This window comes from Pelobates fuscus, chromosome 10 (genome assembly GCF_036172605.1).
Source record: "Pelobates fuscus isolate aPelFus1 chromosome 10, aPelFus1.pri, whole genome shotgun sequence".
Taxonomy (NCBI): Eukaryota; Metazoa; Chordata; class Amphibia; order Anura; family Pelobatidae; genus Pelobates; species Pelobates fuscus.
The window spans coordinates 94,037,237-94,056,417 of record NC_086326.1 but is presented as its reverse complement, the minus strand read 5'-3'; positions in this window follow the sequence as shown (position 1 = coordinate 94,056,417).

Below are 19,181 nucleotides of genomic sequence, written 5' to 3'. Positions count from 1 at the left end.
TAGTCCCTGTGCGATACCTATCATGGCTACAGAGTCCCAAAGTCCCGCTGCTGAATGCAGCAATTGAGGTCCGTTCCCATCATTTCTCCTTGTTTTGGGGTGAGTATGGGTACGGTACCTGTGATGCCCCCATACCATGGTGCGATCTGCCGCGGTGTTGAGTTGGGGCATGGGAGTGGTGTCACTGGGTGCCCTCCAGGTGCAGGTCCTTGGTGCAGGCTTCCGGGTAGTTGATGGGTCCTGGGAGTGCCACTGCTGTGCGGGAGTGCAAGAGTATGCAGGGTTCTGTGGTGCTTGTGCGTCTTGGGGTCTTTACCAAGGATGGTTAGTGTGGAGGTCGAGAGCTTTCGTGGGATCCCCCACCTTGTTCGGCTCGGGCTGGGTCAGTCTTGCACGCCACTCTGGTCTCTGGAACTGCTGCGCTGCCGTCGGCCATTTTAGTGTGGCCTCGTGGGAGCTGTCCGCCTTTGGCGTGTAACTGCACAAGAGAGTTGTAGGCTGTAAAAGTGCAGGCTTCCCTGGTGAGGACCGGGATAACCCCCACCGGTCCCAAGGGGGGGTAACGGGGCTCTTGGAGGCTTCAGCACCAGCCTAGGACCCGCTAGATTGGGAGAGCAGCCGTCCCTCCCGCTCCACGGGTCGACTAGGCCGCACCGTCCCCTCTGGTTCTTTCTACCTCGAACTCGGCCCCCAGCCGCTGCCACTCGAGCCTGCCACGTTGTAGCTCCGGTATGTGTTCACAGTGTGCATTTCGGAGGCGAAATGTGGCCAGATTCCAGGCTAAAGTCGTGTCCAGGCGAGGAGCCCAAGCAAGGCACGTTTGATCGCCATGAGTGTCAGGCCCCGCCCCCCGATTTGGTTCATTTAAAAGAGAATGAACCAAATCTCATTTTAGATGAACATGTGGACAAGACATTAACAGTGCATATTTTACAGGATATAAGTATATGCACGGGTGTATTTGGTATATGTGTTTTTAAATTTGGGATAACATCAGTTCCACTTGCGTATGTACTTTAAAAGCACTTTATGATATAAATTAACACTTGAGGTGTTTTTAAAAAAATTCTGCGCAGCAGCACTTTTTGTTATCTACAATCTGTACCCTATTGCCAAGGTTTATAGCGGGTGTTGCATACCAGAGTTTAATGTAATTGATTTTACTGTATATGGTTGCGCCGATTTTATCTATATTATATATTGTTATATAAGATATTTGGTCAACATTCAAAAATATTGGATCAGAAAGTAAAAAAATTGACATATTTAGTGTGTACTGTCCCTTTAAATCCACAATACCATATACAATTATTTGAACAATATACAATGTCACTTTAAGGAAATCCCTCACTTCACACAAGTGTATTTTACACCATTCTCTCCAAATGAGGAGAAATGCTGGTATACTTAACTGAGGGACACTTTAAAAGCAATTTTCTTCGATTCACAAGATTTGAAATTGATATAGAAAAAAAAGACGAACTAGCGTACTACCCATTATATCATACAATGTTTTAAAAGCAATTCAAAAGGCTACAACACAAGTGCAAGTACCCTCTTACTTAGTTCACCTTTTCCCCTTGTTTTGGATGAACATGTGCTGAGTGATATAGAACCCACTCACGTAGATCTGGTGAAGTGCTAAATAAATATACACGTACCCTTATAAAATTGATTAGCAAGGGTATCCCCTATTGATAATTGCAAACGCCGAGAAATTCTGCAAAATACGTCTTGAGCTGGAAGGATCTGTGGACATCATTTATCTTTGTATCTGGCTTGTTTTAGTATATTTTAATAGCTTTAAGTATTCTTTTTCTGGCTTGTTGTTTTTTTTTGTGTGTTTATTTTGTTAAAAAAAAAAGGTACATTAGCCGACTGTGGATTCCTGGTATTATGCTTCACCCATTGTACAGCGCTGCAGAATTTGTTGGCGCTATATAAATAATAATAAAAAAATAATAAAATAATAATAATTGCAAGAAGGGTAGCGTCCCCTTTAGAGACACACATGCAATTATAGTAAGAACCAAGTATATTATGCTTTGCACAAGACGATCAGTTACCTGCATTTTATATTCACTGTATTATTGTTAGAAGGTTTTACACTAGGAGCCGTGCTCCTTTTTGTTTTATCTCCCTATTCTTGGACTCCTGGTATTCGGCATTCATTTCATTCCATTCCAAGAAAGAAGTGCCCCCTCTACTGGTACATATGCCATTCCTAGGCTCTGCAAAAAGTGAGCAGTTACTTGTAGCATATATATATATATGAGTTTACAGGAATGTGTTTGTTCATAGGACAAGTTTTGTGAATGTGTGTCTGTTATGCTTACCTCCTCTGGCGCTCCTTCTCCCCAATCCAACGGCGGAACAGAAGCGCATGCTGCTCATGCGTTCCTGTTTGTAGCCTGTCGCGCCAACATCAGAACGGTATGACTCTGAGCTCCAATTCAGTTCTAACGAACACAGAAAAGTATTTAGGCGTTCTAAAATTATGCCAGCAAATAGTGTTAATGCTCTTGGCTATTTAACCCCTTAAGGACCAAACTTCTGGAATAAAAGGGAATCATGACGTGTCACACACGTCATGTGTCCTTAAGGGGTTAAAGAAAGAGCTTGGTGGAACAAGTTGCCCTATTGTGGTTCACATTGACCCAAGAGTGCGTTTCTTCTGTGTTATTGTATTGGATTCACTGTTACTGACCTTGTTGCCTGCTCGTTTAACTGTTTATCTGCTCCCTGTGTTCCTGACCTTTTTGCTTGTTTGACATTTTGTCCTGTTTTCTACAACGCTTGACCTCGACTTTCTCTTTGACTAATCTTTACATTAAATCCGCCAATTCTAAGGCCTGGTAATACGTGGTGTACCTCTTTTAGTGGATTAGGATCTGTGAGTTTTAGGTTCCCTTACAAAACTGTGTTATGGGCAAATGCAAATATTACAAGTTTTAGAATGAAATGTTGTATTTCTTAAACTGTGTACTTTGTCTTTAAGAGATATTGCAAGTTGACAAGGTGTTAGAAATGGAACATATTGTTTTTCATAGATGTTTCTTTAAGCAATAACCTCAGTGCAAAATATGTTTGCGCCATTTTGTTCCAGACGAATTACAATAACAATAATGCATAAACAAGCTTCAAGGCTATACTACGACTCTTTCAGTACACAATATACTGTGGTAACCCCAAGTTAATTGAACTTCCCCAAATCCGGGAATCTCCCACGACTGTGCACTTACGTCTTAGTATAAACAACAGATAAGCTATTCAGACTTTGGGAAGCCATCTTGTCCCAAGTTGGTGGAAGTTCCCCAAGTCAGGAAAATTTCCATGACGTGTGCACTTGCTTTTAGTTATGGCCTTGTATCTTTGCCAAATTAAGGGAGGTCCTAAATTGATTTAAAGTAGACAAGTTACTTTTTCATATATGAACTATGGTAACTCTAAAATGACGACACTTAAGGTATAAATAAGTGTACTTTTAAATGTTAACACACGGAGGAGAGACTTGGAGACAGACGCTGCTCCATCTTAAAATGACTGAGAGGCTGACATGATGACATGTTCAGGAGGGTATGTTAACCTATTAATGATATTTGCAAGCATTTAATTTCATTGTATAAACTCTGCTATAATGGATTTTATATGTCTATATTTATATTTTTATATAATAAATATCTAAAAGACAAAACTATTGCTTCCAAGACAATCCTTATTTTATATTGTATTCTCAATTATTTACATATGTTAAATAGAGGATCTCTTACTAACTATATAACATTATGGCTAAGATATCTGTATGGTTAGCCCTGCTAAGTTCTATGCTTTAAGACATTATAGAGGTAAATAAGGGAACCGCCCATGGTTACAATTGGCGACCACGAAGGGACTTGTACTTGGAAGCTTTAACTATAAAATAACAAATACCTAGGTAACCTCTTATACGTAAGAGAAGACACAATACTTTGTCATGGCACAAGTCTTGAAATATCAAGAATCTATTGAGCTATTTGTAGCCCAGACTCAGAGAGATCTTCATCATTAGAGATGATTTTAATGTAAACTTGTACAAGGCACTTTAAGTTCAGGTGCCAGGTACATTGTAATCAGCATACAATGCTGAAATTTTGTGGATCTTAATTAATATCATAAGAGAGCAAATATACATATTTGGTAAACTCCCTGATATGCCTAATACACCAGCACAGCATTGCCCAGGATTCGTTCCAGGACAGTGGATTGCAGGCAGGGGGATATGTTCTCTTTGTAGCTGCTTGGTATGCATGCGCAGGAAAAAGATTAATGCAAAATGTTGTCAAAAGAAAAGTGATAAGACAGAGCGATGAAATTTGAAGTCTAATTCCAAGAATGCAAAGAAAATTGCATTATGGCTTAATGAAAATATTCATGCCACATAAGCGACAGACAGACAGGATTTTTAATTATTGCATTACTGCATTCTGGATTCTAATGTCCACTATATAAGAAAAGTTTTATAAAACAGTGATAATTTCCATATTGTCAGCTACGCTAGCTGTTGATTGAAAATCAGGAATTATAACCGCATAACTGTTTTTGGAGTCTGGAATTTCCAGCCAAGGTTGCGGAGATAGGAGACATGTAAACATTCCAAGGAATTGAGAGGTCGTTGTTTTATATTCCAAATTAGGAACAACATTATTACATACAGCCATAAAGAGCGAGACATGGCTTTTAAATACATTCAGTGCAGTACAATGCAGTACACTGCAGCATATATTTTGATATAATATATGATAACTAGCTCATATTTGTTCCTAAACAGAGTTGAAATTATACTACCCTCCTAGAAAAAATGCAACCGGTGGTTATACATCCTTTGCTTCCCTAAATGCTCTGCAAAAATAAATATTTATAAAATGATTAAAAATAATATATATGTAAGATAAATCAGGGCAAAATAAAATTGTAACTATACAGGATCTCTGATAACTTTTAAACTGAAATTATTAAAGGCTTATTTAAATAAAATGTTATATACATTTACAGCTTTAAATGTGACCAAAAGATACTAAATGATGTGTTAAGCAGCCAGCCCAATTCACTAGAATAGCATAAGTATTCTACTATTTAAAGTGCACAATTCCTGCACATAATGACTTTGCTTGCTCGGGTACAGTCTTTAGTCTATTGCAATGACAGGATTAAAATCCACCAATTTTAAAAGGGAAAGCTTACTTAAATAAGTGGTACTATCCCACTGTACCTGTATTGCTAGCAGTAAGGAAATTAGAACAATGATATTGTACTACTGACTGTAATCAGATCAGACACACGTAATCTCAGTGAATTTCATAAACTAGGTTTTCATAACACATAAAATAAAATAAATACACCAATGTTGTTTATAAATAAATGTATATAGACTAGGTAATAAGAGCATTTACATGCATTCAGCAGCCTGCTCTCTCAGAGCCAGAAACGGATTAAAAAATAAATAAAAATAAAAAATAGGTTTTAAAAAAGTCCACAGTCAACCACACCTGATGGGTGAAATAATTGCTTCTTTAAAAGCTATATGCTGCCGCAATTATGTATATAAATACAGATTAGGGCACAGAGTAGAAATAAAAATACAGTTTCAAATCTCATATATGGGGATTCAGTTCCACCACATATTGGTGTATCTTACACTAATTCCAGTGGTAGATAGTGCTAATGCTGAAGGAGGCTAATTTTAATAATAATAATAATAATAATAATAATAAGTTGTAAGAGCATTGTGAATATACATAATTCAAAATTAATTTGATATTGCAAAGCCTGCCATATTTTAAACAGACATTACATTTTTTTTTAAAAATAATGATGCATAAAGAATAATGCATAAAAAATGCAGTGTCAATTAAAGTGATAATGCTCTGATATAGTAAATCACATTGCATATCACATATCTGCTATATGAAAAGTATAATTAAGTTAACTTTACTGTCCAAAGCCCCCTCACATATATTTTATAGAATCTATACTTTTCTGTGGTCACCTCCAAAGAAGCCTCTGAAACTGGGGTGCTCATCCTAAAAGGAATCAGATTTCACACTTAAAAAAAATAAATTAAATAAAATAAAAAATATAATAATAGAAGAGGTATTGTGGGAACATCCAGAACATGCATTTTTGTATATAATCTTAATTTGCAGATATTTTATGCCTTAAAGACATATAAAGGATATTTAATGAAATATGCAGGTATCTTTTTAAAAAATTAAGCAATGTTAAAAAATAAAATAAATAATAATAATAAAAAATATATATATTTTTACCACAATATAAACAGCTTTGTTAAACAGATTTAAGTACAAGTACTTATGTCAAGAAATATACCGAATCCATTTACAACAGGCAGGTTTAGCATAAATGAGAAGTGGGGGATTTATTATTGCCCGAGAAATTTCTGAACATATTCAGAATTTTTGAGAGCAACAAGTATAGATAGCAGATTGCAATGGACACCATTACAATATTGCTTTGCCGATTGAGGTCAGAGCTTTAAAGAATAAATAAATAAATGTTCTATAGCTCGCTAGACCACTGGCTTTTATTGAACAGTTTGCACAACACTTATGAATAGTTTGTAATACTGCACATTATAGCTAAAAGGGTACAGGGTACAAATGCTATTTCACTGTTTAATAGACTTACCCAGTATTTAAGGATGACATGTTTCTTGCAAAGTCAACGGGACTTTGAGGGAGTTTCTAACTACGTTTAATTAATTAATTAATTTACTAAAGAGAAAAAGGTTGGTTTTTTTTTCCCCTGCAAGTGAAATTTCAGCGCAAGGTCATTTTGTGTTCACAGACTATTCGGTTTTTTAAAAAAGCTGTTCTTTATCTCACATTATGAACGGCCATGTAATTCCTATGCACACTAAAAGTTGGCTTTGAAATGTTATTGTTTTAACTTTAATATTTCATAGTTAATACAGAGGATAAAGTAATTTAAAGAAAGTATATTGAAAGTATATTAATTGATAGGATTTCATTTATCTATTTTGGTCCACTGTAAACTGATCTCTAGTCTCAGTCTGGTGTTCAAACTGTTTTTCTTACGATACGTCGTGTGTTTATATCCACAACTGCATTTTGCTTTGTGGTAACAAATTGAAAGCCTGGCATTGTAATACGTGTACGGACATGCTTATAACAAAGCATGGGCCCTCTCCTCATATAGTTGGCCGTTAACAGGCACTTTGATGCACTGTGTCTGTGGTCACTGGATCACAAAAGCATACCCTATCTCTCAGTCATGATGCAGAGTTTATGCTTGCAAGGATATCCAGACCTTATCCACCTGGTATCCACATAAATACTCCTGTCGTTTAGAGGGGTTAATTATATAATAACCATTGAAGGTAATATGTTGGTTGTTCTTCCTATAGAGGAAAGATAGACTTGCCCAAAAGCTTTTTCATGGCTAGGACAAGCTCTTATAGAGAGAGGTAATGTACTTCTGACTCCTGAAAAGGAATATTGGTGGCCCAATATGGGAAATACTGTAATTCATGTGTTTAGTAATCATAAGCATTTGCTTATTGCCACATTACTGATGTACTGTTTATTGAAATATTAATATCTAACGTACTTTTTGAATTACTATACATTGGAAGTTTGCCAACATCTCATGGTTATAAATATGCTTTTGTATGTGTTGATGCATGTACCAGGTTTACTTGGATATATCCTGTGCGAAGTGCAACCTCTGATACCACGTTTTCTAGTCTCACTTCCTTAGTATGCATTTGATAATCCCAGGACCATCCATTTGGATGGTGGTCCTGCAGTTACTGCAAAGGAAACCTAAAACTGGGCAATCACATTTGGGTTACTTTGGGATTTCAGTGCCCCAACCACCCCCAAAGTAGTGGGGTTGTGGTCTGGGAAAATGCTGAGGTTAAATGATTATTAACCAAGTTACTAGTTGCTTGCCCCACACAGTGGTATCTATTTATTCCTATGGTACATGTGAGCATTCACAACATACCTGATGATACAAATGGTGAGACACCATATGAAATGTTACATGTTTTTCACTGACAAACATATTTCTGCACCAGGGAGAGCTTAGAACCATTGGTTCTATTAGAAAAATTTAGGGAATTTTTTTTTTCAGCCCATCTCACCATGCACCACCAACTTTTTCTTACTGTTGGCCAGTTTGTCCTGGAGAACTTTTACTACAGAGAACAATCAGAGCCAACAGAGAACAGTAAGTTTTGATATTTTACTAACAGGACGTTCACAGAACCACTGACTGACACAGTGAATGCTGTTAAAGATGACAAGATAAAACAAACAGAGGATGACAGAAATGCCACCAGAACACAGCCACCAGAATCATAGCCACATAACAGACTGAATCATGGTCTGACATCTGAACCTGCAAATGTGAAGGAGAAAGGATGAACAGACAGGCGTGATACATTCACAGTTAACATGGAATGAATGAAAAATGAATCATCAACATCATTATAAGAAAGACTCTGGAGAAAACAGAGACTGAACCTGAATTATCTTATACAGTAAGAAAGAAATGCAAAGATGGAAGCAAAAGGATGCTAGAAAATTGGTTATGGTGTCTCCTTTTTACAATCTGCAGCATTATCATAACATCAACCCTAGCTGTCGTTTTAAAACTGCATTGGGATTATGTTAACAAGCAGGAAGCACCTGAACTGAATTGGACTGCACACTATACAAGTTCTGTGATCGAGAGGACTCTAAGAACTATCTCAAAAGGAGAGACACAGCTCACCTACACTGGTATTTCACAAGGAACCTATTGAAGATCATTCCAAAAGATCATTCCAAAAAAACCGATTATACATGAGAAAGATGTGATTGGACTATTACAAATCCTAATAATAATAATCCTAACGATGATTATTCAAAGCATGCTGAAATCAGAAAAAGACGAGACAGATGCTTGTGAAAGACTTTGAATGCACCTATGGAGGTGATGTAAGAAAAGACTTTGCCATATAGTTTATCATTGAGTGACTACCGCAAACAGCCTTCTTTTGCTGAAAAGAAGTGCTATGCTAACTCTGGACAGAAGATGTTTCCAAGCAGAAGATGACCGGAAAAAGAAATAAAGGCTGATAATTGTCAACACCCAGCTGTTTCTAAAGATGGAACATGGTACTGAGGAAACCTGATTGACTATCAAAACACCTCACAGTACAAGACACAGATTGTTGCCTACAACTCAGAAAAAAAGTGGTTAATAGGAAGGAGCAGAAGAAGAGGAATATAGATTTCCTACTGGAGTGAAAAACCATCCTGGAACAATATTCTGCAACAATGAACTTTACAATGACATTTGGTGGCATATGAATTTGAATTCGGCAGAAACATATCAATTAACGAAAGAAACCTCAATGCAATTAATAAATAATAAGACCAGCCTACTAAGAGCAGATGCCCTGCCAAGAGAATGGAATATAAAAGGCCAGCAAAATCTATCAGAAACCTTACATCATGGGACACTTGTACTAAAGCACGATTTGCAGCTTTTCTTAAACTCTACATATTATGTACATACCTGCAAAGCAAGGAACTCCTGTAAACATAAACACAGAGACATTGCTACAACAAGGAATCTGTAATTGTTCTGTTGCAGATGTGATCTACCGATGTACTCCTTGCTCTTTTGGTATAACTATACCAATCAAAACGTCAAACGACAAAGGATGTTTGCTATATTCTGGACTTCCAGGAATGTGGTGCATGGACAGAAAAATTATAATTACTAAAGCAATCATGCTATTTTTTTCCCTATATCAGAAATGTGTCAGTGACAATGTGTAATATAATACAGATACTATAATTAATGGTATAAAATAAACACATAATGTGTTAATTACAAAGGTGGATAGACTTTGTGAATATCTGAAACGCAATTGAAGATTATTGCTAAAATGCCATATGCAGCTGCAGTCTGGCCTACAAACAAATATATTACACATAAAGTAACAGCTAATAATTCAGATGAATAATTGAATCATGATAGTTAAAGATCATATGATTACAATAACAACTGCAATAATGTTTAACCCCTTAAGGACCAAGCTTCTGGAATAAAAGGGAATCATGACATGTCACACATGTCACACATGTCATGTGTCCTTAAGGGGTTAAACTTCAGAAGAAAATGTGAACTGTTCTTATTAAATCAGAAACTACTCGATATTCGTTTAAGTTTGCAGAGTGGTATAATTAATATAAGTGAAGTACTTCAACAGTTAAAATTTAACTGAAAGAGAGGCAGAAACTTTACTTCAATTATCATAAAGTTTATTTACAATGATAAACATATTCAGTCTGCCATAGCTAAGGCCAGTCAATGGAAAGTCAAAGAGTATTATGGATTAACCCGTCCAGGTGATATACACGATGATTTTGGAAATTGATCATTTAGGTCACCTATTGCAAACAGGTGAAAAGATGTCAAAGATATAAATTCAACATCCATACCACTCTATGTATATATATATTAAAATACACGTAGAAATATTTTATCGGTTTTTCAAATACCAAGGAATTGTTATTTGGTTTGTGATGGTTAAAGGTAAATATAAATACCTTCAATATTGTATCTGAGTGCTTTCTTAACTCACTTTTAGAAATAATAAATATCCACATCATCTTAAGTTACACCCAACAGCCGCTGGTAAATATATTTAAACAATTAAGATTCTCATTGTTAAGCATCCAATCTTACGAACGTGACTTTCCACAATGGCTGTCAGATCTTGGTAAAAATAAAAATAAAATTCAATATTTGGGTGTTTCTGGTATTTTAAGCCCCTAATAACTGTAGTTATTATATTATCTAACCATAACTTATGGAATAAGTTGTCTTCTCCCTAACAGGACAAAGAAAGATGAATAATGTCATATTTCCAATTATCAACTATTCTAAATATATTGAGACATTTTGAATAAAAGAGTATTTTTATCATTTAAAGAGAATGTAATTTTACATACCATTGTGAACAAAGGCGGTAAATACTGTTTCATATTATCCTTATATCTCTAAATCATATACAATGGTTTTATCTCGAAAACAAAACACTAGAAAGATTAACTATGTTACTATTTCATCTATCATTTTTCTACAAAGTATAACAAATGTAAAGATTTTTCCACAGATTTTACCTGTTAACATTTTTAGCACAACAGCACCTGATGTCATTGAGATGTCTATCACTGAGATGTTACAAAGATTCCAATACAGCAAAAAGAGGCGTACTTGAGAATCCACTTCGATTGCTGTATCAACATAACATTTACTATAATGGGATCCATGTCACTTAAGACATTGTCTTGGAAATGCTGTAAATTAATTTATTCCGTAAAAGAATATCGGAGATTATCCAATATATACACATCATAAAACGGTGTAAAAATGTTTCACGAAAAAAAACAAAAACAAAAAGCAAACAAGACAAAAGACAAAGACAAATACCAACACCATCACCACGGTGATAACAGATGATGCCGATTCAATATCTGCAACCAATTCTAGCCAAATATTTGGAAAGCTGGACTCCACAACCTATACTCTACAACAAATACCCGGGTATTCTACAAACACAACACAACCTCCAGCAATGTATCTAAGGAATGTAAACTTCTACAGGCCTTTACAGACTTTGGATTACAAATACAATTACTACTTTTAACTTTGGATTACAATTCGTATCTGGATCCATCCAAGAATATCTTACTCTGGAACTTGGTGTTCTTTTCAATTCTTTCCTAGACAAAAGCTTTGCTCATTTTAATCAACCACCTTTACAGGCAAAGATCACACTACAGATGTTTTACTGTTACAACAATGATCAAAGATGCTGGGAGCACAAAAAAACCTAGACTGTTGGAGAACTTTGGTTTACTAATTTAAGGAAGAATTGTCAATGCCCACAGTTTAATGGAGAGGGTGTTATGGGCAAATGCAAATATTACAAGTTTTAGAATGAAATGTTGTATTTCTTAAACTGTGTACTTTGTCTTTAAGAGATATTGCAAGTTGACAAGGTGTTGGAAATGGAACATATTGTTTTTCATAGATGTTTCTTTAAGCAATAACCTCAGTGCATAATATGTTTGCGCCATTTTGTCCCAGACGAATTACAATAACAATAATGCATAAACAAGCTTCAAGGCTATACTACGACTCTTTCAGTACACAATATACTGTGGTAACCCCAAGTTAATGGAACTTCCCCAAATCCGGGAATCTCCCACGACTGTGCACTTACGTCTTAGTATAAACAACAGATAAGCTATTCAGACTTTGGGAAGCCATCTTGTCCCAAGTTGGTGGAAGTTCCCCAAGTCAGGAAAATTTCCATGACGTGTGCACTTGCTTTTAGTTATGGCCTTGTATCTTTGCCAAATTAAGGGAGGTCCTAAATTGATTTAAAGTAGACAAGTTACTTTTTCATATATGAACTATGGTAACTCTAAAATGACGACACTTAAGGTATAAATAAGTGTACTTTTAAATGTTAACACACGGAGGAGAGACTTGGAGACAGACGCTGCTCCATCTTAAAATGACTGAGAGGCTGACATGATGACATGTTCAGGAGGGTATGTTAACCTATTAATGATATTTGCAAGCATTTAATTTCATCGTATAAACTATACTGGATTTTATATGTCTATATTTATATTTTTATATAATAAATATCTAAAAGACAAAACTATTGCTTCCAAGACAATCCTTATTTTATATTGTATTCTCAATTATTTACATATGTTAAATAGAGGATCTCTTACTAACTATATAACATTATGGCTAAGATATCTGTATGGTTAGCCCTGCTAAGTTCTATGCTTTAAGACATTATAGAGGTAAATAAGGGAACCGCCCACGGTTACAACTGTAACAGTACAACAGGGCCATTATGGACCTTACAGACCTGTCTCAACAAATAGAGGTAAGGGCTGTGCCAATTTCTATAACAAAATATAATGAACAGTGAAAATCACAACATAAAATAAGTAAAAATCACAACATATAAAATAAGCAAAAAATCCAAATATCAGTAAAAAAAGTCCAATAAAAAGGATCTTACTCAGACCAAATATAGAAAAAGGTGCTTAAACAGGAGTAATATCCTCAGTGTCTTTTTCTGGATGAATCCACTCATATGAAAGACAAAAACCAGATAAAAAGAACCAATAGTGCAATATGAACGGTCCAATATATATTTTCAATCACAATTTTTCCCCACCATAACCTATTTGGATTTTGCTTCCCAAGCACTACCAAGCCTCAATAAGCAAACCAGTAACCAACCTCATGCTGATGAGTTGCATTAACAGCGAAACAGCTGTCCATGAGTGGTTCACTGGTTTTGCATCTTTTCCTAAATTGTGTTCCAAGCAGTTGTATACTGCAAACACAAATTAAAAGGAATCCATGTTTAAAAGGGAATGAGGCAAAAATTTGATTCTTTGTTGAACTAATTTGCATATGCCCACCCAGAATCCTTTGCGGTTGCAACATCGCTGCAGTTTGGGGATTTCTGTGGGAAAAGCAAGTCTTATGGCTTGACTGGTGTGCAGATTTTTGTTTAACATTGTATTATATATATATATATATATATATATATATATATATATATATGTGTGAAATAATCGGGAATAAACTCACATTTAGTAGAGCTATAGCTTGCTCTAGTGTAATGGGCGTACATCGGTAAAATCCCCGCTTATGGAATATGTTGTGGGTTTCTTCTGTCTGGGGTATGATCCACACTCAGGAAAGAGGGTAAAAAGAGACAGCTAATAGTGTTCACTGAATAAAAACAACAGTATATATATTAAGTAAAATAGTACTCACAAGCAAAGAGCAGGCTAACTGCTCCTTGGTAACAGCGCTGGTGGTATGATCCTCACCTCGGATTTCTTGTATTGCAGGATACAAAAAAATGCCAGGTAAAAATAAAGTGTATAAAAAAGAGAGTTGGCACCAGGGAAGTGACCAAAAAATCTTTGTTACAATACACAATTAAAAATCCACAAACGCGTTTCGCCTCAGGGCTTGTAGTTGTTGATCCAGAAAATGGATTAGGTGCTATATTGTCCCAAAGGTCTCATCAAGATCAACCCCTACATCCTTGTTGTTTCTTCTCTAAAAACCTATCTAATCCTGAGAGAAATTATGACATTGGCAATGGGGAACTATTGGCTATAGTTTTTGCATTTAAAGAATGTAGACCTGTATTAGAGGGTTCTAAGGATCCTGTTTTGCTAATAACTGATCATAAGAACCTTTCAAGAATTTCTGAAGCTAACAGGCTATCCTCGCATCAACCTCGATGACTTATTTTTCTTTTGCATTTTCACTTATAGACCAGGCTACCGAAACAAAAAGGCAGATGCCTTATCCAGACAATATGAAACCCAAGATGCCAGTCCAGAAGATAACATGCCCATAGTACCTTCTGAACATATCATAACTGCTACACATATGACATACATACACACACACACACACACATTATCCCACTGCTACCCCCCAACACTCATATTATTTTTTAATTTAAATCCTCCCAGTCTCCCTACCTTTGGGGGAGCTGGGTGGATTTTTTACCTGGGGTCCAGTGGGGGCTGCTGGCCAGGCTGTTTCGGGAGGCTGCAGACAAGCAGGCGGCTAGTTGTGGGTCAGGCAGGCGGGGCACGCCACATAGTGATGCTGGGAGCCAGAATGTGACGTCATATTCCTCCCGTCATCACTTGGCTTGCGAGGGAGCTGAGCAGGGAGAGCTCACAAATAAGCACTCCCTCGCCACCCACCTGGAGCTCAGCTAGCCGCCTGCCCCAAGGCTAACAAGGCATTTGCCTGTGCTGCCCAAGGCAAATGCCTTGTTTGCCTTGCGGCAAATACAGCACTGGCAAAGGCAACGTTATATATATGACATTATCTTACCTAATGAATTGCTCCTTGAAAAATTGTATTTGGTTTAAGGAGAAAAAAAAGTACTCTATATAATTCCATCAAAGTCGCTGGTAACATGGATATAAAAAAGACAGCAATATATACTCAACTCTTTTTGGTGGCCTTCACTGAAAGTCAATGTCATAGACTTCATTAAAGCTTCATTCTCTATATGTGTTCAAAGTAACTCCTTTATGCTAAAACCAGCTGGTCTCTTGAACTGGAGAATGGGCATCTCCCTTAATTAAAATAAGCATATCCACCTCACAGACACTAAGCTTTTATATATTTATTTTATTTGAAATACTGTAGTGAACTGCTATTTCCCTGGTGTTGTGCTTTATGAGGTACACATAGCTATGCTTGGAAAAAAGACCAGTGCATACTATGTATCCTTAAACTGACTTCTAAACATAACTCCATTCAAGAGTGCTGCACCTACTTACTCTACTTAGTGATTAGAAGTGAATGCGAATAATTTGCAGATTAATTAGGCCATATGAAGTAGACCATATGAATTTGTCTCCCTCTAGTGTTGCTTGGTTTCATTACATGTGACTTCATAATTGAGAAAAAAAAAGTAAAATGATAGCATGTTGGAAAATCTCCAACTTCGTCCAAGATGTGCAAACATCTAAATAAAATAGATATGTGTGTTTATTTTGTACTTACCATTACAATATAGGACTGTTTTACTAGTATATGTTGTAGGCTAACTGAGGGGAATGCTATCACAATGGAAGTCATTAAGAGGAGACCTGATGATATCTTTGTATGCTCTGATATTGATTAAATGTGGTTTATTTTCTTCCTTAGGGAAATAATATATTCTATATACTATGTGGCAAAGAATAAATAAAAGAGATAAGATTTGAAAGTAGCAAAACAATGTAAGAAGTCACCAAATAGGGAACTGAGTGTGGAGATGGTGTTGAGTGGAAAAGCTATACTGTTATATACATGGATAGTAAGGAGTGATTTTAAATTAGTTGGGTCTACTTAAAATACAACATCTATTTTGGGCAACCCCATTGACCAATAAATTACTCTGCATTCAAATAGGACACTATTTTAGGTTAAATTCTCATCATGAGAAACCAAGACTGTTAGGAGTGATTTGATTCCACCACAGATTTGAAGGTTCTCTGCCCAGGAAGGTCCCACCAGCTGGGAAGGATCCACTGATCAGACCAATTCTGACACAGACTTTTTCATGTAAGACCAAATTCCCCCTCCATGACTCTCCACTTATTTACATTTTAGTGGGCTTGTCATGGGGTTTGTCATTTATCATTTGTCATTTGTAAACCACCCTATAATTTCAAAAGCTCTAAATCTAGATATTGCAGGAAACAAATGGTTTAATTATCATCAGATACATAACTTCCTCATGACCTTCTTCAGGGTGGCACCCAATCACATTCTTAGGAGCTCTAACTGGCACAATGTCTGATATAAAATCACAAGTATTTTATAGTGTTTCCTTTCCATGTCACTATCCCGATGTTTGGTGATGTGATCCAGGTTTATGTTACCTCTGAAGAATAGGATGTTATTTTTAATACCTTTGATGTTTACCTGTCCCTCATAAAGGAAAGTGGGTTTAAGGGTTAAGTTGTTGCCTTTACTCTGTTAAAATTCACACTACCTACTCTTGATTTCTCTCTCCATCCTAGAAATTTGGGTGCATCGGTTACATCACTTTGTATATGGCAACACTCCTCCTTAAAGGGATTCTACAGTGTAAGCAATAGAAGGTTGTATTCCTTACACTATAGAGCTCCCTGGTCCCCCCTCCCAGCACATAAAGGGTTAAAAAAAAACCTTTAGTCACTTACCCGATTTCAACTCCGATCCCACTTGGCACTGGGTCGGCAGTCCACCTCTTCCAACATCATTCAACAGGGGTGTGGGGGGTTAATGTGCATGCACAGCAAGCGCATTAGGCTCTGCAGTTTCATTACCCCTAGAGGCAGTCTTAGTCCTGCAGTGTAATTATTGCAGTTTCTCAAAAAATGCAATAGTTTACATTGCAGGATTAAGTGGAACTGGGACACTGCACCCAGACCAGTTCAATGAGTTGAAGGGATCTGGGTGTCTATAGTGTCCGTTTTAACATAGAGCTTTTAGTTTTGGGTGTAAGAACTCATTCATAACATTTTGGATCTAAATATAGATCTGGATGCATGGATAGTTCCTATAATATCTCTAACAATAGATATCAGCTCTCCATTTGAGTATTCACATTCATTCACATGCAGTTACATCAATTTATGTAGCAAAGACCTTCCTCCGCTACAGCAGCTATTATTCTAGAAAACCTGGTACATCTTTCCTACTGGGAAGTAGACTTCTGCACAATACTTGTTAGAACACTTGCTTAAAATATGGGAATTATGGGTTTTGATTCAAAAAAGCACTTTCATTCCTCTTTAATAAGTTTACGTATATGCTCTAATTTGCTAACTATTCTAGTGACATTTCTTTTCCATTTCCATTTTTTTCTTGTTTTGCTTATTGAATATACTGAATATGTTGTCTATTGATTTATCTACTGTACTTTTTTTAACAAAGCCAGGACTGATTTACCTATTTTATGATATGTTATAAAAATAATTAGAGCATGATTGGGAAAAAAATAAAAATAAAAACTTGTCTAGCAAGAGGACTGACGCTGTGCCTCTTGTACTGAATTTCCACATCTGAACAAACTGTGGGGACCCATGTTGGCTAATGAAAGTGCAATATGCTAGGTGTTTGTACTAGCCCTTTAATACTATGACTAAGTTTTGCATTTGAGGTGGGTGGATGAGGAAATTTATTAAAGGTAGTTTCCAACTGCTCTTGCAGTCATGCCAATATCTTATCAGTCAGTCATAAAGTAGACCGTGATGGATTAGGGCAATAATCATTGATTGCAGTGGTGCTATGTAGAGGAACATTTCTCCACAGCAGAGTCGGATTACTCATAGGTGACTGTTTCGGGCCCTGCTGAATTTTATGGTGGCATTAATAGTTAAATAAAGGCATACATATTTGGTGCAATTCAAATAATTTTATTAGGGCATTATGAGTCAAACAAACATATGACATATCAGCAATTAAGCCTTATTCATGTATGTATCTTAAAACTGTTACAATCGTTTATGCATTACATTCCTTACATTATACAGTTGCAAGAAAAAGTATGTGAACCCTTTGGAATGATATGGATTTCTGCACAAATTGGTCATAAAATGTGATCTGATCATCATCTAAGTCACAACAATAGACAATCACAGTCTGCCTAAACTAATAACACACAAAGAATGAAATGTTGCCATGTTTTTATTGAACACACCATGTAAACATTCACAGTGCAGGTGGAAAAAGTATCTGAAACCCTAGACTAATGACATCTCCAAGAGCTAATTGGAGTGAGATGTCAGCCGACTGGAGTCCAATCAATGAGATGAAATTGGAGGTGTTGGTTACAGCTGCCCTGCCCTAAAAAAACACACACACCAGTTCTGGGTTTGCTTTTCACAAGAAGCATTGCCTGATGTGAATGATGACTCTCACAAAAGTGCTCTCAGAAGACCTACGATTAAGAATTGTTGACTTGCATAAAGCTGGAAGGGGTTATTGTGAAGAAAAAGGGACTTTATCCGACCTTTTCTTCTATTTTTTTTTGTATTTTGTTTAATTTTTCCTGCCTACAATGGATTATTAGTTCGGCAGTTTGCAACTACCGAACCCCGACCTCCCTCCTGTCTTGTTATGATCAAAAGCACTGTCAATCCAGTGTTCCCTGGGGGGTCGCTGTTTGTATAGCCGAACGCCACGTGGAAAAGAAAACGGCGGCCATCTTGTTCGCACGAGGCGAGTCAGCGGGACTTGGTCGTCGAGTGTCTGGAACTAAAATCGGACACTCGTCCGCTCGAAGCACTGCTGAGAACTACCGAACTCCCGCTTCTCCTACTTACTGAACAGCCAGAAGAGCGGCATTCGGTAGTTATGTTCGTACAGACCAGGGGAACAATCGCTACTATGAGCCAGGAGGGTATATTCGGTATTTTGACCGCTTTTCGTCTTTTTCCCAATTGACCGACCGCACACGCTGAATTCGTGGAACTGTTTTGGGCAGGAGCCTCGTGTGTGGTCGGTAAAACAGGACTTCCACACTTTTTAAGAACCCCTGAACC